Source organism: Perissodus microlepis, chromosome 22 (assembly GCF_051167445.1).
Source record: "Perissodus microlepis isolate ML-2025 ecotype Zambia chromosome 22, ASM5116744v1, whole genome shotgun sequence".
Classification (NCBI taxonomy): Eukaryota; Metazoa; Chordata; class Actinopteri; order Cichliformes; family Cichlidae; genus Perissodus; species Perissodus microlepis.
This window is the reverse complement of record NC_140481.1, coordinates 29,854,414-29,879,823: the sequence shown is the minus strand read 5'-3', so window position 1 is coordinate 29,879,823 and position 25,410 is coordinate 29,854,414. Positions and strand designations below refer to the sequence as shown.

The 25,410-nt window shown below is 39.9% G+C and overlaps 1 protein-coding gene across 2 annotated transcripts in view; it reads right to left on the bottom strand.

Annotated features, from left to right (window-relative positions):
• Positions 1–4,961, bottom strand: part of shisa7b (shisa family member 7) — a 51,867-nt gene extending 46,906 nt beyond the window's left edge. The window contains exons 1-2 of one of the 2 annotated variants that reach the window (XM_084918912.1): positions 4,574–4,961; positions 4,116–4,194 (exon numbers count right to left, since the gene is read on the bottom strand). The gene's annotated coding sequence lies outside the window, so the exon portion shown is untranslated. The remainder of the gene's footprint in view (positions 1–4,115; positions 4,195–4,573) is intronic. The other variant, XM_084918913.1, reaches the window with a different exon arrangement.
• Positions 4,962–25,410: the final 20,449 nt, after the last annotated feature.

The following is a 25,410-nucleotide window of genomic DNA, read 5'->3' as shown; positions in this document are numbered from 1 at the left end:
TAGTTTAAACTAATTTTAGCTAACTGAAATAAAAATAATCTAGACTAACTAAAATGTTATTGTGTAACATTCAAGTTTTAGTCTTTTGTCTTATAAATAAAACAATAAAACCTAGATTAAATGAGCATACCTCCTCTTAAAATGAACTGAAACTAAACTAAAGGCAAAATACAAATAAATCTAATAAAAAAAAAGTAAAAGTTTTAAAATGTATAATAAATCTTTGGGTTTAAATAGCACATGTTTTGGTATGAGTGTGCTCAACTTGAGATCATCCTTTTAAAAATACACCTACAGGTGTTGGATCCGGTCGAGTCACTGCAGAGCACAAAAGAACTTGTTCCTTCCTGAAGGTTGCTGAAAGCTCAGAATACCATCAGTCATTTGTACCCACGTCTCTGGTGATGACGTGAACACCTGAGACTGCACACAAGCTGCCGGTGAAATTCCCCAACATCCGGGGTTGGGCTCAAGGTCAACCATCCCCCTCTGAGGAGGGGGCCACTGAAGGCATGACCACCGTCAACCAGATTAATCACCGCTGACTCATGAAACAACCGTGATTAATGGCGAAGCTGCAGACGATCCACCTCCTCCACCACACTTGGAATGTGCTGCCGGACCCAACGTGCACGAGCACGCTGAAGTCAACAGCCATGCGACAAAGGACAGTAACTTAGAGCCTTTTATGACATTAAACTCTGCAACTCTGCCCAAAATAAACCACATTTTACGAACACCCTCCCTCTGATAGTCTCAAACTCTTATATCATCCCTCTGTGATGTGTAACTATTTTGTCATCAGGCTGCTATCCCCACATTCTCCCCAGCTTCCACTTCAATCTGTGATTCCCTGCTTTTCCCAGAATGCCCTTCAACAGCTCGCAGAGAGTGGGCGGGAGCATGTTGGTTTCACTCAGAGGCAGGTAGGCGTGTATAGGTACACATGCAGCTTGAAAGCTGTGGGGTTATTCACATCTATATCTGCAGCCCCTTCCTCAGACGTGTCCTGTAGCTACACTGCATTCAGCTCCACCGAGGCCACTGTGGGTGTACACAGTGATCTCTCATGGGGTTTTTACCCCCTGTTAATACAACATGTTGGTGTAAAAGAGCTGATTGCAAGGAAGCAGAAACAGAAACGAGTCTATATAAGCGTCACTTATCCTGGTTTAATAATTCAACTTCTGTTCAACAGTTTTCTGAAAAATATATTCAAACACCTCAGAAACACTAACTCAGATGTTAAGACAGGTTGCTAGAAACATCTGAATTTAAAGATAAGGGTTTTCCTGTTAATGAGAAATTTTGGCACCCTCAAAAGAACAATCACCTGGACTATAATAAAAAATATTATTATTCCAAGAAGAATAATCCTTTCAGTGTGGTCTTCCCAGGATCTCCTTCCAGCTGAACAGAAACACCTCAGGAGCTGTCCAAGAGGCATCTTAATCAGATGCTGAACCACCTCAGCTGGCTTCTTTTGATGCAGAGGAGTAGCGACTGTACTCTGAGCCCCTCGTGCTATCTCTAACACGGAGCCCAGACATCGTTCAGAGAAAGCTGATTTCTGCTGCTCGTATCCATGAATTCATTCTTCCAGTCACTACCCACGGTGTGTGGTCGAAGGTGAGGTTAGCACGAACCAGTAAATCAACCAGTACACTCAGCTCTCCGTTTACTACGACAGACCTGTACCCATTAATCTGTTGATCTACCGCTTCTCTTTTCCCCAGCGAGACACTGAGGCATGTTCTCCTACTTTCATCCCTCTGTACCACCTACTGGACAAGCAGCGGGACAGTTTATCCAACAGACTGATTCCGTGCAGCTGCCAAATGGACAGATACAGGAAATCTTTTACACCACACGCTATCACCTCAATATGACAATAAGTCTAAGAAAAAATGAAGCAGGTATTTCACCCCTCATTGCTGAAAGTGTCTAAATTTCATTATATCGCTGCTACTATCTCATGAATATCGCCTTGTTAGAGTTAGTGATTGGTTGTAGCTACGATAACTGCTCCAGTAAAACTACATTTTTATTTCTTTATTCATTTTTAAAAGTGTCTTATTAAGTGGATTTCAGTGACACTGGGTGAAAACTTATATACCAACCCTCAGCTGCACTTTTCCAGTTTATATTCGGTACTATAATATTTAAGGTGCCACCCAAGATAAGTGGAGAGTGCAGAGACAATGACTGACTTTAAATCCCATGAACAAATGCTAGTTTGTGCCTCATTGGCAGATTATGGATGCATATGATTGGTTATTTTGTATTTTTTCTACTGTATAGAAGTTAACATTGAGCAAAAAAAATCCCATTTTTGATTATGGGGATTTTGATTATGAGCCACAACATGGCAACAATCCAAAGTAGACTTACTATGAGCAACATTATTTGCTTCTGCAGAAACAACCTTCAGACTCAACCTTGTTTTAGCAAAAACACATTTTATTAGCAATCCAGTGCAAGAAAAAAAAAACTACTCTTCCTGCAATCCTAAACTGAAACAGCGACGTCTCCGGTTGTTGGAGGTTGCAGTTACCATGGAAATGTATAAACCTGCAAATGTCAGGTTGCTTAGTGAAAGAACTTCAGAAACTGTGAGCAGTAACTGTACCATAACTAAGGCAATGCTTTATTACACATTCATACAATACAAGCTAAATATATATAGAAGTATTCACTTTGATCAGGTTGGAAATTGGCTGCTGTGGAATCTGGGATTTGCATTATGGGATGAGTAGTTCCTTCACTGTTTTAAGCCATTATGTACTCAGTCTTGTGCCTCTGCCCTGTTTTTCCTTTATTTTTTCATCCAAATTAATTTTTTTTTTACTGTAATCTTGTAGCTGTTTAGCTTGGTTGAAGATTTGAAACTCATTCATTCGCACATTACACCTCAGAGATCACAGCGGAAAAAACCACAACATTTTTACATGTAGAATTTGTATAACTAAAGCATATTCTTTCTTCGAGATCCACATACTTTTAACTTCTCATACATGTTCACTCCTGTGTAATAAAGCTAGCATCATCATCGCTTGATGGACAGCTGTGCATTTTAATGAAAACCTGAAGCAATTACCGACTTCACAGCAAGTTTCACACTTTGTTAATCCATTAAGTTAGCCACATTGGACACGTTTTCTAGGCCAGTTCAGGCCCTCAGGCCACACCTTTGACTTGGATGGTAAATCAGAGGGGATGGTAGCATTATAGCATGGTGGCCTCATAACAAGATGGTCCTAAATGATAATTAATGATTCCAAAAATAGTGGCATTTGATATGCAGATGTGTCATTGTTTACAATTATACTGTAATGACAGAACAAAGAGGTTAGAAATGCAGGGTGCACTGCCAAAAGCCTTTTTCTTTCTGTTTTATATATGTAAAGTGTTTTCAGGCTGGATTTAATTTGAAGTTTCAATTAGTCACTCTGCTGCTGGTGAAGTATCACACCACTATTTTTATGTGGCCCAACAGGCCAAATCTAAGTGCGTAAATAATGGAGGTAGGGGAAGCTCTTCTCTAATGTACCCTCAGTTTCAGTAACCCGGTGAGGCAGGTGTAGGTGTGCAGCTCTAAAAAATCCTGGTTAAAACACATCCTCAACCACACACATGGCCCTGCAACCATATATATGCAAGGTGATATCATCCACAAACACGCACCTACACAGACACCTACACGCATGCATACCCATCGCAAATTCACACAGGCACACACTAAGTTAGGTGAATGCTACTCAACACCTGTGCAGCGCAGAGAAGGGCAGTTAGTTTGCAGGATTTCTGCAATATTTTATCCAGTCATGCGTGTGCGTGTGTGTTCGAACCCTCTTTCCCCCTTATAATGTAGTCGCAGATGCAGACAAAAAGCACACAATCATCTCTCTTTTTATGCAGCTAGTGTCTCCATATATGGCTGATGCTGCAGCTGCATTCAGGGCATCACAGTAAGACATAAAATGGGAGGGTTTTGTTGCATTATGCTGAGGCGTTCCTGCATTGTATGCATGTATGGCTGCAAACGAGCCTCATGATAAAAACCTGTTCGCCTGTCTACCACACTGCAGTACCGACACAATAAAGAGGGCAAATACCTGATTTTTCTTTTACGCAGGGGCTCCACGGAGAGGAGGATGCTGATCCTATAGATGCGGCACCCGTCACCATTTTCCCCTTTGAAGAGAGAGGAAAAAATAACAGTGTGCACAGCAACGTGTAAATTGAAGTAAAATGCAGTTTGGTCCCCATCAGTAAATAAACACAGGCTCTCCAATGAAGCGCAAAGATTGCAATGCCACACATGCGCCCTAGTAGGGAAAATGTGGCACTGCTGATGCCTTTTAAGTTAATTTCAATCGTATTTTACAACAATAAAAAAAACAAAAACAAATTGTGGGTTAAAGATGCCTTAATGTAAACTCCGACACTCGCAAACCCAAAATGTGACTACAGCTTTGAAGTTACGCATGATTAAAAGCATCGCATGCCACTCCGGTTCACAATTTTCATGCCTCTCAAAGCAGCAGTGCTCAGAATGAAATAGATTCTTTACCTGCTTCCTTCTTTGTCGCCTCCGCTGGGATCCCTATTGTGATTCGCGGATAGTGAATGGAAATGTGTCACCTACATGTTTCATTGTAATTCCCAGGTCTGGAAAAAGGAAATTGATTAGCCGCAGTGAAGCTTTGCTCGGTCTTTTTTTCGCCTCCTCCAGTATAAGAATGAAAATAAAACCAACACAAAGATAATAAAAATAAAAATCAGTAAGAGGACGCGTTTATAAAATAATCGTTCAAGTGTCGTCGCGTTATTTCAGCCTGCTCTTTGTGGTGGATGTGTGCGCTCTCCCCAGTGATGCTCCAAGGCTCCACGTACGCCCGGCGCTGATGCTGCTTCGGCGTCTCTGCCTCTCTGACAAAAACTGCTCTCACAGAGGTCCGCTGCTCTCTGCGCCCAACTCATTGATTGGACAATATGGCACTAGCCCACGTTCGCCTTTCTGAAGTACTGCAAATGATCGACCAATCCTGGAGCGGATGCCTACATCTGATTGGCTGTGTCCTGTTCGAACTCGTCGGTAAGTTCCTGGTACACGCGCACCTGTGACTACTTATAGTTTATGTAAATATTAATGCGCTGGTCGTTAATGTAGCAACATATTAATGTTCTGAGTTCTTATACTCTTTTCATTGGCTGACTGGGTTCCAAAAGGTAAATTCCACCACCCGCTGCTGTTTACAGTTAATGTAACCATTGATGTAGCTAAACTAAAAGGCTTTACTGGAAACATGACTGCGTCATAGGCTTGTTAATATCTGACTCACATGGTAGCACAGGTTTAATTTATTCTAAGTTAGAATGGAACACTTGTAAATCTATTAAGACTTACAGCAACTGTAGGTAATAATGCAATAACCAACAGTGTAGCAACACATTAAAATATAGAGTTCTTATTAATACAAACACTGTAAACCATTAACATCCTTACCCGAAGCATGGATGTCTTGTGTTTTTAATCTGACTAAACATATTTATGTACACAGGTCTAATCATTGCTTGCACAAGCCTTAATTATTAACCATTAGCTCCTAAGTGCTAACAGGGCTAATAGAATTTACTGTTTTTTAGTTGCTTGGTCTGCTGTGCCAACGGTCAAGTGATCGATTGGAGAATGAGGGGCTTGCGCACAATTACATTTCTAAGTTAGGGGAAATGATCAGTGAATCTTATGAGTTCCTACTAAAAGCACATTAACTAAAGCATGGACCATTGTAGCACCATATTAATGCGCTGACTTCTAATGGTGTGACTGGTTGAAATGAGGTTCCAAAGCACTGATGAACTTTCAGCCCTTCTAACAGTTAACATTAACTATAACGATCATAGCATATGTACGTTTGTAGAGCGTAGCACTGCAGGCATATCACAACTCACCTGTATGAAAACAGAGCATGAACATTCATTTAATGTTTTATGTATTCACACAAGAAAGGCAGTGACCAGAGACCACAGAAAGTGAATGACATTCCAGGACGTAATTAACTCCTGGCATTGGGAAGCTGGCAGAACTCGAGATAAGCTTTTCTCAACTTCCAGCTGAGTGACTGAAGCAACTACCAATGAGAGTGAAGAATGCCTCACACTGCCATATGACATTATGTTATATCTAAAGTACTGCAAGTTGGAAAGTTACCTGGTAACTGTAGCACACTTTAAAACTGAGGTCTCTCGTTGCCTTTAGCATATTTGGTTGCAGGTCATATGTCAATCACAGGTAGGGATAGGAATAGGTTCTTGTAAAGAACCAGCTGCCAGTAATCCAATTCCTTTGAATTGTTAGTCTGCCTGCCGATTGATTCCACTTGTGGTTGCAATTGGCTGATTTTAGTTCATGTGCTGGAGGAGGAAAATAGTGGTGCAGTCTGGATATGGACATTACTTTTATTTTTATTGTGCAACAGGATAAAAGCACAATGGTAAAGTGCAAACTGGATCCAGAACAAAAACAACGGCTTTATGATGCTAACATAACTTCAGCTCTTTGCAAGCATCTGCACAGACAGCATGCTAATGCTAAGCTAGCCACGAGCCAAGTGATATTAAAGCTGAGTGAATGCTGACCACAACCCAGCAGTCAGACGCTGAACTTCAACAGGTAACAAAAGCAGCGATGAGCAGTCAGGCTGCAGCTTCCGTTTCTACCTGTTCATGTTTCTATTGTAGAATCACCGTGATGATCGCTTCAAAGTCTCTGTGCTGGTTTTCTATCTGTGCTCTGTGCTGTCGACTGTGTTCATACCTAAATGCTAAGAGAAAGATCATATGTGTCTCCTCTAGGATGGGGATTTGTGTGTCATGTGGGAGTGTAGTCTATAGGTTTATATTGTTAAATAGTAATTACAAGACAATTTGTTTCAGGTCATTTTACAAAAAACGTGAAAGTAATGTAATAAGTAATGTAACGAGTTACTGTCTCCTGGAATTGCTTAAGTAATGTACTGTATTACTTATAGGAACGTATGTTTGTGTAATTATAATACATCAGTTTCCTTGAGTAACGACCCCAACACTCATTGCAACAAAGAGGAAATACCTCTAACATGCAAAAACATGGAATTAATTTGCAGGAATGTAATATCTCTGATATGCTGCTTGCTGATGATGGCGACTCAAAGCAGATACAATGAGAATTGATAAGGAATCAAATCGCTAAGTGATATTAATAATCGCTAAATTCCCATCCCTAATTACAGGTATTCTTCATTCCAACTGTAGTCACTTTAAGAACTCCCTCCCACCTTATGTCACAGTGGTTATTGCTTCCAGGAAGTGATTCACTCACATCACTACGACTTTCCATGCACTAGATGCTTAGGCATCCCTCTAACATATTTACTACCAACTCATTATTCAGTCAGTGGTATTTTGCATTGTCATTGGTAGTTGCATCATCATTCATGTTGAAGGTAAGCAAAGTTGATTTCAGGACCCGCCCACTTCTCATTGAGAGCAATGTCGACTAGAGACCAACCATCAGCTTCAAAGCAATGTGCAATGAGTGTGCAAATAGCCTAAAATTAAGTTAATTAGATCTACCTGAATACAAATGTGCATAAAATGTAAATACTATCAAGCACTTACATCTGTAAAATACAGTGGAATAATACACTTATAAAACATATTTTTAAAGGACTGCCCTTCACATTAAACGGGTTTTCACTGCAACTATGAGAAATAGTCTGTATGAAAAGCACCAGCACCAAGTATTTAAAGTAATTCTACTCTCAGAATACCCATGGCTGTCTGCACACTTTGAATGTGGAGGTTAGAGGTAAGTGAGAGCACAGGTTTTTATAACGTGAGTGAAGTGAGCCTTTTAAAGAAAATAAATTGTGCAGCCCTGTGATGTGCAATTATTATTCATAGCTTACCTGGCCCTGCACTCCCCATTGTAATTCATAATCATCTATTATGGTAATTGACTTTACGAGATTAATACCAGACTAATAAAGGTGCCTGAACTTGCTTCTGTGAATAAATACGTGCTTGATATGAGTTTAGCTGGGGTTACCCTCCCCATTCCTCCCTGCTAAGAGCTGTTCAATGGCTGCTTGATGAATGGGAGGAAAGAGGGAGGATGGAGGGTGCAGAAGCGCCAAGTGATAATGCAGTGTCATCAGTTACCTTGACAACTGCAGCCTCTACATCAAACGTGTTAATTATGAATTTTTTGCCAGGAAATTAGCAGAGGCTTGTTCCCTGTTCTTGGCCCGGCCTGTGCAGCTCGGGGTTTTTTGCCTCCATCACTCACTGCTGACTCCAACAACAAGGGTGAAATATAATATGCAAATCTCCACAGCAACTCTGCCTCAAGCCCAGGCTTATATTGCTCTGCAATAAATAGGTAGTGCTCGTGCAAACGCTGCAGGCAGCATGCTCTTAACCCTGCAGCATCCATGGAGAATTGAAATTTCAGTAGCATGCAGCAGGCGGGTCAGTTTTGTAACTTGCACACGGGCACGTTAGCGGAAAATAACTGCTTATTTACTGCCCGCTGACCTGCTGGGTCACTTATTTAATCAGAGTCCTGTCAGTGCTGCAGCCGGTTCAACGCTGCGATTTCATGGCTATGTGGAAGCTCATTCATAAGGCTCACATTTAGATATTTATCTTACAAACTATTACTATTTGTTAATGTTATGGGTTTAGGCCGTAAAAATACCTAATACAACTGCAAAATTCCAATAAGGTTTAAAAGCTAAAATAAAGATAAAAATGTGATTATTCTTCTGTTTCTTAGGATGTCACATATCAGATTTGATAACATTGATTACTGGATGATAAACATCATGTAATACATAAGAGACTTTGTTAAAGGCTCTTATAAATCATTACAACTGCTTTTTATACAAAAAGGAGACTTGACCCTCTCACTGCTACATGAGTACGACTGAATCAGTCAAGCTTTCAGGCTCCATCTTGCTGGAATAGCAAACTTATGTACATCAGGCTCACACTTAATCTACATTTGATTTCATTTCTGATGGTTTTAGGTTTTTCCTCATTTTTTAAATGAGGTTTCTACTTATTTTATTGCTCTTAATTTTATCTTTTTTGCTGGTTGTTGCTTTTTGATATTATTTTACTGAATTTCTGTTTCTCTTAAGAAATTGACTTTTGAGTTTAAACTCTATGCATATGTCTGTTAATTTAATTTACACAGTCTACAAAGTGTTTGCAGCTTTGTGCAGAACATTATTCTTCCACAGTTTTGCTCACTTGCTTTCATCATTTGCATCCAATCACATTTACCAGACACTTTAATTACACCTTCCTAGCACTAGGTTGGACCCTTTTTGCCTTCAGAGATTTTGTTCCATATTAACACACATGGCTGCACATCTGTGATGCAAATCTCCTTTTCAAGCACATCCCAAAAGGTCTTTTTTGGCTTGAGATCTGGGGGCCATTTGAGTACCGTGTCATGTTCAAGCAACCATTTGGAGATGATTTGAGCTTCTTGTCATGTCGCGTTATCCTGCTGGAAGCAGCCATTAAAACACGGGTGCACTGTGATCTTAAATGAATAGACATGGTCAGCAACTATACTCAGGTAGGCTGTGGCACTTAAACAATGCTCAGCTGATACTTAGGGGTTCAGTGTGCACCAAGAAAATTTCCCCCACACAATTACACCACCACCAGCAGCCTGAACCACGAGTTCATGTTGTTTATGCCAAATTCTGACCTGAACATTGAAGTATTACAGCCGAAAAACTCCTCAGACTCTCTATTCACATCTGATGAGTCCTTGCAAATTGTGGCCTCGGTTTCCAGTTCTTAGCTGATAGAAGTGGACCTAGTGTAGTCTTCTCCTGCTTCCGCTCTTTCACTTCAAGGTGTTGGGCTCTCACAGATGTTTTGCTTGTATCGAGTGATTATTTGAGTTGCTTGAAAGTCTCCCCTGACCTCTGGCATTAGCTGGCATTCTCTCAGAGAACCGCCACTCTCCAGATATTTTATCATTTTTGGACCATTCGCTTCAAACCCTAGAGATAGTTGTGGGGGAAAAAATCCCAGTAGATCAGCAGTTTCTGAAATATTCACACCACGCTGTCTGGCACTAACAACCATGCCACAATCAAAGTCACATAAATATCCTTTTTATCCCCATTGTGATGCTCAAGATAACTTAAACTTCAGTAGGCCATCTTGACCATATCTACACACCTAAATGCATTAAGTTGCTGTGATGTGGCTGGTGTTTGTTCATTTATTTATATAGAAAATAAACAAAATCTGCCCCATTTTAACTGAGATATCTATGATTCTGTTCTCATTTGACATAAACAAGGTTACATGGAATCAAATTCCCATTGAGCCTTTAATTTATTCATGTTCATGCAAATTAACACTTTAAAGACATAACATGTCCCAGAGTCGCTCTCACAGATGAATAAGTGCAACTGGAGGATAGCTGGGATTTTACAAATACAAAAACACTAATGTAATGTTAAAAAGGAAAAAAAAAAAAAAAAAAAAAAAGGAAAAATACTTGAAGTGGAACACATTTCAGGTTTTTGTATAAGAATGACCAGACAGCAGTCTTACACATTTAGTATTTTATTTCATAGTTTTTAGACATATTTAATAAAAAAAAATATAACCATTTCAAATGTAAGTTAATGGTTGCTTGTATTACACCACTTTTTAAAAAATTATATATAAAATTTTAAATGTATACAAAATACAAGTTTACATAAATATTCATCAAAGGTGCTGGCAGACTGTTCCACTCGCAGGTCTGAGGACGCACAAAAACGTCCTTGTTACCTTTAGGCATCTTTTTTTCACCCTAAACATTTTTTGGCACAAATAATCAGACTTCAGTATAGAAATATTATTATGACTATAGTTTCTCTTATGTTTACATTATGCAATTTCCTTTTGGAAAATATCACTGCTATCACCCTGAAAAGTAGGTGACCTCACACAGTTTAAATCACTGCATCTTCTCTAAAATCCTGCTCTTCCAATCTGCTGTTTTGTAATGAATCTCCTCACTTAGATTCCTGCCAGCTGCCTTGAAGTTATCATCCATTTTCATGCAGATGAATATTTTATTTCCAAGTCTGTAGGCTTCAGTGGAACGAGCGTCGCTGACCTGAGTTTAACAGAAATCCTGTGGAGGAACCGCAGATGGAAAAGCTACATGTTGGTCTCTGCAGAAATAGCCAGAGGAGTTGGCACAGATCAGCCCGAGCGTTTGCCAGCTGTTCCCTCACTAAAGATGACTCTTGTAACCCTCTCATATGTATATTCAAAGCATTAGGCACATATCACAGCTCACAGAGAAAAAAGTCATTACACAGATTATGAGAGTAGTAGGCAAAATATTACTATTAACGTCATGGCTCCCTGTAGTTATAGCAGGATGGCAGTGATTTAGGATTGGCTTGCCTGCAGAGAGTTTTCATAACAAGAGCTTAAACTATCAATAGATCAATACCTTCACTAAAGTTGCCATCGATGCGCAGCTGGAGATCAATTCTGTGCAGCATGCTAATGTGATGGATTTCTTTGTGCATGTGTTTGTTTGTGTGTGTGTTCTGCATCAGCTAAGACTGTGCTACACCATAGCTACACATAGGGAAATTAGATCAACGTTATTTACACAGAATTTAATTGCTCAATTTGATTGTGTTTAAACAAAGTTGTCCCCAAACCTCAATGTGACTAAAAGAAAATACGATTTTAAAACTCTCAGATAACCCTAAAAATGTTGATTATGTGGCAGTTTACCACCCGAGGGGAATAATATGAATCAGGTACTGGAGAACAACATAAATGCATCAGCTAAATCTTTATTTCATCATGGGGCCTCGTGAAGATTAAAAACTGTTGTATGAGCGTGACCTGAAAATGGCAGAGTGAAGCATCAACACAAACAAAAATCATAAAAGAAACGTGTTAAAACAACTCAGATCTCCAAGAGGACCAAACGACTCTTAAACACATAACATGTCCATAAACACACAATCCACCAAGTCACAGGAGCTCAACAAACCTGAAGCCCAATGGTTTTCTCTGTGTATAAATTACCTTAAACCGGCTCTTCTGTTGCAAAAACCAATGGGAAGCACTTTATTAGTGAGTTTATGGGCTCAATCACTAGTTTTATGTCCTATTGAGCAAATCATGAAGTCCATCTTGCAAATTACAGTCATTATTAGAGTCAGAACAGAGGAGTATCCATTATATGCTGATACTCTTTTAAAAAAAAAAAAAAAAACCATATAGGACAGTTAAAAAAAAAACCTACAAATTCTACACCAGATTTGCTTTGAATTTAATCATCTGAATAACTTGTTAGGTGAAAAGCTCTAGAAGCAGTTATCTGCATCTGAGTTTAGAGAAGATTTCCACACAAACTACAAATGGTAACTGATTTCAGAAAAGTGAAAGCAGAGCCTTTGGCATCTTGTCCAGTCTCGTATCAGTTTCCTGTCAAACACCAGTTTATCCACAATGCGCATGTGCAAATAGGCATAAAAAAAAAAAAAAAAAAAAAAGCTGCTGGCCTTGCTGCTTGTCAAGCTCATTGCATTATTAATGGAACATGGACACGCCCATGAGACCACCCATAAAGATTTCAGTAGCATGTAATCAAGCGGAGTCATTCCTGCTTCTAGAGACAAAAGCCAGCTGCAGCGACAAGATGGCATTAATGTGGAAGATGGATGCAAACAGTTATGAAAGCTTTATGATAGAATGCTGAGATTAAAGGAAAGTGATTACATTACTTTGGTGCATTTTAATTGATTTCTAGTTTTAGAATTCACTAGACAAGCATCACTGGAATATGCAGAATCAATAGACAAGGCACATGGACTCTACCCTCACACTCTGGCTGCTAGACTCAGCAGGCACTCAGCTGTATCGTAACTCTGGGTTCTTGTCTAGCTTTGTGTTAGCATGCTGTCTGTGCATGTGCTAGCAAAGAGCTGACGTTCTGTTAGCAGTATGTGTTTTTTTCTGTCATGGCTGCAGTTTGGTTTTTGCCGTTGAGCTCGTCCTTTTAAAAATAAAAGTAATGTCCATGTCTCTACTGTAGACTGCTCCAATATTTTACTGAAATAAGCTGACTGTAGTGCAAGTGCACAGAAAGGAAAAAGGCATGTTTTTTTTGCTAATAATTATAACTGTAATGTAATTATTGAATTTATTATAGTAACACATGTCAGTGCAATACTGAAGAAAATAATTCTACTGTACTACTGTCAGTAACAAGCACACCCTGGATTATCCACTTGCATGACTCCGAGGACCATAATTCACAAAACTGTATTCATCCTGTGTATAATATTACTTGAGCTCATGAACTAATCGGGAAAGTTTTTCCTGAGGTGTTTCTAAGAGACTTCTACAGAACTGGAAGTCAAGCGATGGTGCCAAAGATGGACATGGCTGCACCTATTGGTTTTGGACTCGTCATTTTGAAACGATTATTTTTTGGAGCCTGAAATCACCTCATATGGATTAGAGGGTGGAGTGTTCAATTACCAGAAAGCATTAGTTTGTTTGGCAAGTTGCATTCAGAACTGTAGGTGTGCAGCATACGAATACAGATAATGGTTAATGAACACTAAGTAGCAAACTAATAAAATACTAGAATTTCACTCAGCAGAACTGGTAAATGGACTGTTTCTTATAAAGGACTTTTCTATTCCGCTGGAGAACTCCAAGCACTTTTTACAACATGCCTTATTCAACCATTCACACAAGCACTTTTTTCCTATGCTTAAGTGCTTTCAATTCAATATTCACACACATTCATACCCCAATGAATGCATCAGAGAGAAATTAAGGGTTCAGTATCTTGTCCAAGGATAGTTTGGCATACAGACTGAAGCAGACAGGGATCAAACCATCAACCTCCTAATTAGTGGATGACCTGTTCTTCCATCTGAGCTACAGCCAAACCTGAAACATATGTTCTTTAACCAAAACCAAACAAACAGCACCCCTACCTGCTGGAGAGAAGAGCACAAGAATGTCTGCACCAAGCCCTTTTTAAATAATTAGCCAAGTGCCAACAGGTGAGACCACACAGGTAAGGGAGCCCGAAAGAACCAAAATGTATCTAATTAACTTGAATTAAATGTAGAATGGCTAAATCAGTGTGTGAATGCAGTTGGAGCCAGCCTTAGGCACCCAGAGGAGAACTTTAGAAAACTCTGATATAAACAAAAGGGACAGTTGTTCGCTTTTTAGAGCTGAATGTAAACATCTTGTTAAAAATAGAATATTAATCAAAAAGAGGCGCTGATTTGTTATAAGGTGAGAATGAGGTAAAATCACTCACAATTCTTTGCTGGATTTCTGTATTTTTCTCTGAGCTTGTGTGTTTGTTTGGGTTTTCTTTTTATCTGAGCAAAAGAAGGAGGATACTGGACATCACTCCAGAAAATCCTCAAATAACAGTCAGGTAATCAGTAACATATGGCCCACAAAGCAGGAGAGCCCCTTTTTTAGGTTAACACCTTAGAAAATATCAAAGAAAACTATTCTGAGTTGACCTTGTAGATCATCAGCAAAGAGCTGAGGTTCAAAGACAGAAGATTTTCTTTTTGTGAGCTCTGGATGAAAATGTAACAACAGAAAGCTGGAAAAAGAGAGAGAGAGATGTTTTTTCAAGAGCAAAATTAGAGCATGTGGAGGAGGATGATTTGGCCGAGCAGATATGATTCAGAGGGGGCAGCGTGATGTGAGGTATTTCTTGAAGAAATGAACCTTTAATGATCCTCTTGGGGATTCAGTCAGACTGACAGCAGAAGACGAGGAGGGACGCCGCTGTTCAGATTATACGAAGAAGGTCAAAATCTCAGCTCTCATGCAGCTGACGGCACAGCATCATTTTCTACAACTTCCCCCACTCCTTCCACCCCCCCGGACAGGAAATCAGTAACTCCACCCTGAGGGTTTCTATACTCAGTATGGCTGCACCACAGAACAGGAGAAAGACTCATGTAGGGGATGAAAACACAAGAATATCAACTCTCATTAAAAATATATACATTTGCATATTATTCCCATATTACCATCTAGCACAGGTAAGGAATACATGGTGACAACACTGAATGGGTGGTCCAACATGAGAACTACATAACATGAAAGTCACATAAGGAAAATAATAAAACAGGTAAAACTACTGCCGTTGATGGAAACAATGATAAACTGGTACGATGAGATATTTTGATTTTTGTGGCATCTTATTTGTAAATTAAAAAAAAAATAATAGTACAATGTAATGCGCATGGTTTGATGCATGCTCGTCCAGGTAAGGAAATCTCTCATCCACTCATCCAATCAATTTCTTCAGCTGTCTCAGCTGAAAGCTGGTTTCCCCAACCTTTTAAACAGGTCACTTTCTTGATCATTACTATGCAAACTGTCATGACTATTGATCAATAACCACTGATCAAAGACCATTGATCAGCGAAAACTGATCGATGGCCATGAGTACCATTCACAGAGAGTTGGGGAATGGCTGCAATCACAGCATTATAAGATGGTGAAAGCCCCCTCCTCGTGTAAATGGCCTCCTTGACTCCCTGCTCAGATCAGCGTTCCTCCCTGTCCAGGATGTGTACGTCCTCATCATTGAAAGAGTGTGCGTGGCCTGTAGGTATAAATAGACTGCAAAGTCCTGACATGACGAGTTAGGTCTCGTCAAAGGAAGCAGATCTTTGAAGGTGACCAATTTTTGGCCCAGCAGTGTTTAGAGAAAATGCATCTCAGCTGTTCTGATACTCCTGAAACATCAGAGATCCCTAAGTTTTCACTTAGGCTGCATTTGTCCTTTTTCTCTCCTGAATCGCACATGCAATCGCTTCACATGCAAAATTGATTTTAAGCCTTGTCGCTCACGCACAGAGATTTATCCAGATACTTGAATATTTGGATATTATGTACTGTAGATGGTGAGATTTTAAAGTGTTCAAAACCTTAACATTTAGGAACATTTGTAATTGTTCCACGACTTGTAGATGCACCTTTTTGCAGGCTGGTGAACCTCTGTCCACCTTTATGTCTGAGAAACTCTGCCTCTCTGAGATGTCTTTTTTTTTTCTTGTGTTTTGTTGCCAGTTAACCTAATTAGTTGAAAGATGTTCCTCCATCTGTTGTTTTAGTAACACTTACTTAACATACTTTTCGACCCTTCCATCCCAAATCTTTTGCGGCATCTTACTGCCATCAGGTTCAAAATGATCTAACATTTTTCATGAAATTGTAAAATGTTTAAACATATAATATTTACATTTTACACAGCGTCCCAGTTTTTCTAGAGCTGTTCTTGTATTTCCTTATACAAGTTAAAGGCAGGGTTATGTCGGGTAGGGATGGCAGCAACCAAAATATGTTCACACGTTTTAAAATAACGAGTGCTGTGCTCACTGTGTCACACACATTAACATCAGCAGAGGGAGATGTCAGAGTGACATCACTGAAGTCACAAAGCAAGCATAAGGCCTGCGACATAACTTATGAGGTCACAGATGAGTGTGAAGTATCAGGTGATGTAAGAGGCATTATGCAGACACAATTACATTCACTAAGCTGAAAGGATGGTTAAGAGAGCCAAAAGTCAGACCCACACTGATAATCTGCGATTTATTTGAAATTTGGGGGAAATATGCATAAAAACTATCCTACAGAAAGGGATGTGACAAGATTAATCTCACTGTTATGAGTGTATGTTCATTAAAAATCCAAATAGCAAAAAGATAAGAAGTAAAAGAGAACAGCTGGCCTGCCTCTGTCCTCTGTGTTTGTAGGGTTAAAATAATCAACCAACACCTCTAAATCTCACAAATTGATGCTCTTTTTGAATTTATTCAAGACAACAAAAATGTTAAAATGTCAATGTAGCGACTGTTTTGACCAATATAGCAACGCCTATGAAGAGCTGCTATATGCTACAGTCACACTAGTGGTTGGAGGCTGCAGCACAACCAAAATTACTCTGACGGTGTTCAATGAAATCGCTATCTTGTTGCCTTTGAAATGGTTGCAGTAATTTCAGTCAAAGTTAGCAGCTGAAGAGGGTCAAGCTGGCAGTGGTTGATCTTATAATATGATTCACTGTGATAAATAAGCCAAAAACACAAATCTGTTGATATCCATCCAACTATTCGCCTTTTTCCACTTATCCAATTCAACAAATGTCCTATTTTTCTTTTATATAGAAATATAATCAGAATACAACCAGTTCAGTCGAGCCCCCTGTCACGCTCTTCGATGCAGACTTACTCAGACCGATTGAAACATGTTAGGATTCTTGCTGTGGTTATAAATTAAATCAGAATCTTTATCATTCAGTCAGAGTTGGCCTGTGATTGTTTGGTGACAGGTTGCTTCCATCCAGGAGAGCTGTGCAGCTGCCCTGTGATTAAAAGTGGTTTGCCTAAAGCAGGGGTGTCGGACTCCAGGCCTCGAGGGCCGGTGTTCTGCAGGTTTTAGATCTCACCCTGGGTCAACACACCAGAATAAAATGATTAGCTCATTACCAGGCCTCTGGAGAACTTCAAGACATGTTGAGGAGGTCATTTAGCCATTTAAATCAGCTGTGTTGGATCAAGGACACATCTAAAACCTGCAGGACACCGGCCCTCGAGGCCTGGAGTTCGACACATGTGGCCTAAAGGTTGCTTCACCTACTTGCAATTGGTCAAAAGCAAAAAAAAACAAAACAGTACAATCGCAATTTTACCTAGATTTGATTTTTTATGGATAAGTATGTTCACATTGTAAAAAATACTGGAGAAAGCAAGTGCATTGGTTTTAGACTCTGCACCCACTTTGACTCCCACTATGTTCGTATTTTGGAGCCATAAAGGATCATTTGGAGATAATTTTCAGATGGTTTGAACGTGTATGCCTGAGGAAGAGTAGATATATTGGACAAATGATATTGAATATGGAGCTACCAGGCAGGAGGAAAAGAGGAAGACCAAAGAGATGCATGGATGTAGTGCAGGAGGATAGACAGAGGGTTGGTGTGACAGAGGTGGATGCTCAGGATAGGGTGAGATGGAGTTAGATGGTCTGCTGTGGTGACTCCTAAAGGGAGCAACTGAAAGAAGATGAAGAAGAAGAGGAGGAAGTGACCATATTTGGAAGAGAGTGTGAAGTGCGGAACACAAACTGAAGCACAAACTTTGTTGATGGTCAGAGTGTTCCATTAAAAGGCTCTAAAAAGCACAAACAGCAAAGACAAAGTGAAGCTTTGTCAGATGACTGACTGAGTTAGCAGAGGTGAGTCTATCAAAGCAGCTGCAGCCCTGACTTTAAGCCTTACAAGCATCCAAACAAAAGAGCTTTCCAAAAATCAGTCACCTAACATGTAGTTAATGGGGAAACTATCATTAGAGAACTGTTTTTGCTTTAATCATGTTTATTTCCTCTGTAATGGTACATTTGTGCATTTTAACCTGGGAGTCTATGAAGATTAACCCACGTGTTGAACCAGTCCAAGTGACCATCAGAGGAACTGAAGTTTTGTGTCTTTGGCACTGGCTTCATTTCTTTAGTCCCAAGGGTTTCCACTTGTTCTCACCTTCAGTGGTTAACATCGTAGCCAAGTAGTAACAATTTTTCAATTAGACGGATACATGAACACAAATATCTATGTTCAGGCTAAGTTATAACATCTTTGATTAATTTTTTGAGAATTGGGCGGATGTTTTGTTTTAAAGAATAAGCTTAAAGTTGCCCCCATATCTTATTTATCTTATAATAAAATAAGTGTATCCAGTCTTTAGTCCTCTGTGGACATTTTTGCTCTTGGACTTGTTACAGCCTTGTTTGGTGTGAAGACTGTTGATTGTGGGACAGCTTGTTGCTTTCTTCTGCTGTCCTGCTCTGATGCGATGTTCTGTCATTGAGTCATAGTTTAGTTTCCCCTGCAGGCTGTTTTCACGTCACTCTCCAATCAGTGACCGTGGACTGGAATAACCTAATGCGAGGTGCACACTGACTCCCGACCTGTGTCGCATCCTATTCTTCTCTCCCATCTCCACGTTGGGAAAGATCTGCTCTGAGAGCAGCGTGTCTGTTAGAGAGGAGGCTGAGCGATTTTTGAAGCTGTGGTTTTTGCAGTTAGCAGCTGTTTCCAAGCCTCGGGCACTTCAGGATCTGATAGCGTGGCAGGGAAACTTTCTTGGGGCATTTTCCAATATCTGCTTCAGCACCACCACCTCCAACAGTCATCTCTGCAGTAACATGTTTGAACAGATGAGCGTCAAGACGGTAAAATGTAGGTCAACGCAAAGATGGCGTTTTCTTGAATGCCTGCATGCTGCGAGGTATTCGGGAACCTGAGAGGAATCTTTTTTAGGTTTTTAAATGTAGATTTCAGGTTTTTGGTTCACTTCATGTAAAATAAAATCCTTCAGGAGTGTGAAGGGTCACCTGGTTTCCTCTAAATGTGCACAGAGAGCTAATCTCTTTCTCTTTGTTTCCATTCCCCTGGTTTTCTACTTGTGTTTTGATTGTGTTCAGCCTTTACATCACTTCCTCCAGGGCAGCAGGGGGGTGGGAGGCGGTGGATTGGGGCGGGGGGTGATGTTTGACGCTACAGTCGTCGCAGGGCTGCTCTCAGTGGTGGACCTGCCAGACCTCAGTACAGTCAACAGACAGGAATGAGTCAAAGTGTCCTCTGGCCAGCAGTGAGTGCGTCACCCGCACACATGACCAAACACACACACAGAAACACACAGAAACACACAAACTTGTATAACTTGTATGCTAAGGTGCTGGTTGTGTCCAAAATATCAGCGTTAGTGACCAAAAATTAGCTTTTCTGTTCAGCCTCACCTAAAAGTCTGAAATATTTCTGTTGACTAAATTATCTAAGCTTTAGCTGTAGATAAGAGAAATACATTTTTAGTGTAACTGGAGTCCATTTGGAGTTTGAATCCCAGAGATCTGAAATGTTTTCATAAAATTTCAAAAATAAATTTTGCCAACACCTGCTCTTGAGTTTATAGCTTTTGTAACACGTTCAGACAGAAAAATGTTCTGGATTTTTCTGGATTGATAATACATTATTTTTTTCTAATGATAAATAGATTGATTAATCTGTCTTGGTGTCCCCCTGGAGCAGCTGAAGGAGGTGGAGGTGTACGTGCCCAGAGTGCTGCTCCCACAACCCAGATTGAGATAAAAAGCAGATGGATAGTTAATATAGAATACATTTATTATTTTTATAATACTTGGAAAATAGTTTTAAACATAGAGAAATCCTATTGTTTGTTTTCCTGCAGTGAGCTCACTGATACCAGTCTTGTGTTCTTTTGTTAGGTAAAGCTGTATCAGTTAAAGTGAAATTGGTGGTTTGTTATTGTGTAGCTGTTTGATACCAGACGTGTTTGAGAAAACAGTCGGCTTTAGTAATTTATGGTGAATTTGAAGGGGAAAAATGTTTCTCCTGTGAAGCGTGAAGTGGTGGAGGACAATAATAACTCAAATAATTATTAATTATCATCCATGGAAAATGTCTGGTGCTAGTTTATGATTCTTATAAACATGACGATTCTGCTACAGGAGCTTATCGCACAGTGAACGATGCTTTCTTTGTTACCAGGAAACCTGTGGCCATAGTTGTATTTATTGTAGGGTTTTTACCTTCAAATGTTAAGTGCATTAAGGTGACTGTTGCTGTGATTTGTGGCTAAATAGATAAAATTGAACTGAACGGAACTGAATGGTAATGGTACTGAAAACGTCCCTGTGCACAGTAATGTTAGAAAAATCACTTCTGCAAATAATGACTCTGAGTTTAAGAAGGAAAACAAAACAAAAAAAAACATCAAGCTGACAAGGCTAAGTATTTTCTTTAGTTCATAACCAGATCAGACTTTTACAAACAGGCAGATAAAAAGAAAAAGAGAGAGTAGTGATGGAGCTCCAGATTCAGTTTGAAGACAGCCGTTGTGTAGCAAACAACTAAAAAACGTGATTGTTTTTCCTTTTGGCTTCACCAGGATCATGAGGTGGGGAAAAAGTACAGACTTTAAAGTGTTGTTAGGTTGGACATAATGATTAGTTGCACAAATTTGAGCCAAGTGCCTAAATGTGTGCCCAGGAGGCCCAAATATAGGTCATCCAGCTAATGCTGTGAAGCTGGAGGTGTTTAATAAACTCACATCGGTGGGAATTCTCACTAAAGCCTAATTTTCATATTACTGGTGTTACCTGGAGACTTCTACTAATTTGCAATAATTTCCAAAATTGCCTGTAATATTAATCTTGGGTGAATCTGCAATTTCAGTAATTTATGGAATAAAAATTCCACTTTGACTAACCAACCATAATCTACCAAACAGAGAGTTTACTGATGATTTTAGTGCAGTGTGAATCAGCATCTCTCTGAGTTTGGTCTCATTTTCTTCACTTTTTATATTTTTTGTGTTATTTGCAGCTTTTTCTGTCTCTGTTTAATATCTTCCTCCTTCCTGATTTCTTTCTTCTTATTCTTCTTTTTGTGCATATTATAACCTGAGAAAATACAAAATGCAGTTTTTTAAATGATGATTTAATTTATAAAGAGAAAAAAAGCTATCCCAACCCACCTGGCCCTGAGTGGAAAAAAATAATTGTTATCCACTAATTTAGAAAACTGCCCAGGGTGGCTGGCATATTAAAATTTCTCCAGAGCTCATCAAAAATAGAACCCAGACCAACATCTAAAGAACTGCAGACCTCATCATCATCATTATGATTTTATAATTCATGCACAGAAAAACCTCTTTGCAGCTGATAGCTAGCAGGTTGCTGACCTGGAAGATGTTGACTTGCTACCAAACATCAGATTGTGTATCGCGTAAGTTTCTGTTCGGCAAGTCGTTAACAAATATTTGCAGATAAGTTGCCGTCTTTCATGAAAACTATGGGCGTCTGTGGCAATCTGGTGATGACCAAAGCAATCACACAGAGGGTTTTGATGCAGGACCCTGTGACCTAGCAACAGCCAGCAACCACTTGCCAACTGGTTGGGGAATAATGGAAGTGGTTGCCACTGAGTCACCAACCACTCTCTAGGCCTGCATGACTGAGGCCTAAGAAGACCTAAATTTAAACAGGGTTTCAGGGAGTACATCTCAGAGGATTTTTCTTTACTGTTTTTTATGTAAGTTCACATTTTATGAGACTACAATGTTCAATTACACAATAAAAATACAAATTAAAAAATGTGCCGCATTAGAAGTACCAGCTATAGTGACATATGGTTGCATGCACACAGCTCAACACTCATATTATATTCCTCACACACATGCGACTGCTTGCACAAACTCAAATCTTTTCACACATAAGCTTCAGAAAAAAAAGGACTTGAGACATCACAACTTGTAAAGAGAAACGTTCAAAAAAATAGGGAACACATCTGCAGGCTTTGACCTCGGTTAAGTCGTGTTAAAATGTAGCGCACATGGCCAAGGAAGAAGAAGGAGATAGCGAGTCTCTGCAGCCGTCACGCTGGCAAACAGCAAAACAGGGACATATGGAGGCACATCTCCATATGTCGTGCTGCGGTTTGCACCGTTTGAGGAGTAAACAAACATCGCTCAGGCACATGAAAGCACAGAGAGTGTAAATAAGTGGGGCAGCGGTTGCCCAGAGGTGACGGACAGGATGGAGGCAATGGGTGTGGGTGGGTGTATGTGTGGGTGGAACCAACTTACTGCTGAGGTGCACTTTAGGAACACTCTGCGTACCTGTGTTGTGTAGGGTCTGCCTGTACAAATAAAACTGAATTGAATTAATTAATGAATTTGATGAAAACGACAGCTTTATACATTTTTGGACACATATTTAAAAAAAAGGGAGAGAAGCTTTAGATGGGGAAGAAAATGCAGCAAAGATCCTGAGTCACATTTGGAAATGAGAATGTTTGGTGTTATTGTCTTGACTTCTCAAACACCAGGATGTCACGTCGTTGGGCCTTTTCAGTTATATGTCTTCTAACTTGTTTGAGCCTCAGAAATGACAGATTTGAATGTGCAGTAAAGGTTCTTGAGGCATCGGGGTGTGTTAGGATGCGTTTAAACATTTAACAGTTAAATGTTGAAGAAAAGAATTCAATATTTTAATCACCCAGCAGTTTAGCGAAGTAACAGGATCATTTTGTGGGGTAAAATTGAATGATATTAAATTTAATCTTTGCTGTTTTTTTCTTGTTTTCTATCTGGCTCTTAAATGACTTTATCTCACTGTCTTTATGAGTTAACGTTTTCAGCATTTTATAATATCATTGTCAATCACTTCCTGTTTTATTTTGACGGACGGTTTATAATTGTTGTTTATGTTTGTACTTCTTCTCTTCTTTCCTCTTTGCTCTCCTCCTGACTGAGTTCGCTTGTTCCTTATTATCGTTCCCTCCCTGATGTGTATTTAATGAGTGTCTGTGCTGGTCATCATTTCTCCCTCCAGTTCCTGTTCCTCTTTTGTTGGCTTCCTGCTTGTATTTGTCCTGTTTGCCCTTTTTAGATTTTTCCTGTCATCAATGTGCAGCGCCTAATGCACTTTAGTGACTAAAGTGCTCTTTGAAGTCCCACCTGGTTTTTGTCTGCATTTGGGTTTTCCCTTTGAACATTATTCTCAGCGTGGGATCAAATGCTTCATTACTTTGCCCAGTCTAAAACCAGTTCCATGTATTTCCACTGATAATAGATCAGGCCAACAGACATCTATTGTAACTTTCCTCACATGGAAATGAATTTAAACTAGTCACACTTCATAATGTTCGGTATTCAAACTGTTTAAATGTGTACTTTTTTTTTTTTTTTTTTTAAACATCATGGATGCCAGCATCAGTCCACCAGTCAGAGGACACAGGGCAGCTTGTGCTCATTAAGCAGATAATTAGGCACATTTATAATAACAGTTTAAATGCTTCAGAGTTGGTTCTCAAAGTAGAGTTTGGGGACCCACTGGTTTCCACCACCCAATGACTAGTGGTCACCCAGTCACCCAAGTAGAGACTGGTTGGTGACGAACAGATAACCAGTGGATTCTAGAGAAAAATGTGAATTCCCTGATTGGTTAGAAGCAGTTGTTGAAGCCTGCGGACAGTTGCTTGGAAATTGATTGCTAACTTCCATTCATGCAACCCTAGAGACTGCTGAGCTCCCAGTTACAGCCAATTTCTAGGGAAAATTGTGTATTCCTTGATCAATTAGCAAGTGGTTGGGAGGTTGCTGCCAGTTGCCAGGGGAAATAGCAGGGATATGATATGGGGTACAAATCTGCCTCTTCTGTGCAAATGTTGGTGACTGTTTCAATCTGCTAATGATCAAAGCGATCACAAGGAGACTCAGGAACCAGTCAGGAAATATACATTTTTCCTGCATGTCCAGACTTTGCCAGGGTGTGGCCAATCTAGATGGTCTCTATGTGACTGGAGGCAGAAACATGACTGAAGCGGTCCCGGCTTATGGACAGCTTTGGAGAGCATTGTTTACATATTGTCACAAGGGGGCAGTGTCGCAAGCAACCAGTGTATGGGCTACTGCTGTGTGTCCATTAACCAGCTGTGAAGAAGAACAAAGTGAAACTGGCTGTTAAAAACTATGAAGTGTCCACAGCAGTGACTGTCAGAGATTTTTGATCTCTGAAATGTTTTTTTGCATACTTTCAATATCGAACTGCATACTGTGAGGTTTTGGAGGATAAGAGGCACGTTTGAGTCCAATGCTCATGGAAAAATATGAATATGATCAACAGTTCAGCTCAGTATAGAAAATAGTTAAGCCACAGCCACAGTTCGACTGTTATCTGAATCCAGACCCTTCCTATTCCCAGGATATCAAATGATGTGTCACTGCCGCTGGTATATGGCAGTTAAGCCTAAGGCGTCTTTTGGAGCATGGGGTTATGGGAATAGTGAGCTATTCATCACATATAAACCCATTACAGTTGTCCCAGGGTTACATTACCCATTACAATGCACAGGGTTATTGTTGGAAAATGGTGCCATTAAATCCAAAACACAATTTTTTACCTAAAGCTAACCAAGTTAAAGAAGAAAGTGAATGAATCGACTCAGCAAGTGAAGAACCCAAAGGTCCAAATGGGACATCAGGGATAGTCTCCTGGTTGATAATCCTGTGACTCATGTTGCCTCCATCCCTCCAACCTCTATGACTCTCTTTGATCTGCAGGACCATTATTTGCTGGCGTCACTGTGTCACAGAGTGTCACCAAAGGGTGCTTTGTGCATACTGGTGAGGTGTAGATGACATCTGACAAATCCACAGCGTTTCACACTTTATAATAAGAACGTGTTGAAGCATCAGTAAAATAAAATGAACCCAAAGACGTGAGGAC